This window comes from Schistocerca nitens, chromosome 1 (genome assembly GCF_023898315.1).
Source record: "Schistocerca nitens isolate TAMUIC-IGC-003100 chromosome 1, iqSchNite1.1, whole genome shotgun sequence".
Classification (NCBI taxonomy): domain Eukaryota; kingdom Metazoa; phylum Arthropoda; class Insecta; order Orthoptera; family Acrididae; genus Schistocerca; species Schistocerca nitens.
The window spans coordinates 331,085,702-331,086,445 of record NC_064614.1 but is presented as its reverse complement, the minus strand read 5'-3'; positions in this window follow the sequence as shown (position 1 = coordinate 331,086,445).

Here is a 744-nt window from a genome sequence, read left to right as displayed (position 1 = left end):
AGAATCCATCATTTGACATTCAATAGATTAGGTCAAAATTCGATGTCGTAAAACTAGCCAGACGTCGACTATAACTGCAGAAAAATACGTGTTACCTAAGCATGTGGAATGAAAGCAATTAATTAGACACACCATCAAACAAAATATTTCCGAGACAATGTAAATAAGAACTATGTTTACGTTGTCAGTTGAGGTTAATACAACCTCAAAGTGTATATTCCAGTTTTTGAAAAATTTCTCAAGCACCATTTTAGGAGGAACGAAGGTAATACATCACGTTATTCACTAGAAGCATTATGAACGAAGCCAATTAATTCTATTATTGCAGATAACACAGACCTACAGAAAGCCATGTAAATAACAACAGTTTGTAATCTGAAGGCTGCCTAAAGGCTTTGCAGACTGTACTCGTCCGATATTACTATTCTGAAAACTATAAAAACAAGTCAGACGTCAGCAGTGCTCTTCACGTCGTTAAATACGTAAAGTGAGTATTTGATTTGTGCAGTTGCATTTCCACAAACTATGGCTCGTGATCATAAAAACCTGTAACCAACTACACGACCACGATCAAACACGCAACACAATCGTCTTATTAGGAAAGGAAGGAAAGAGGAAGGTGTTTTCTTGTCACCAAAAATATCACTTACTCAACACAAAGGCATGTTGTCCGCAGCTCATAACCACAGGACCAAAGAGGATAACAGCAAGAGACAAACATTTCGAAAGACAATGTCAGAGTCC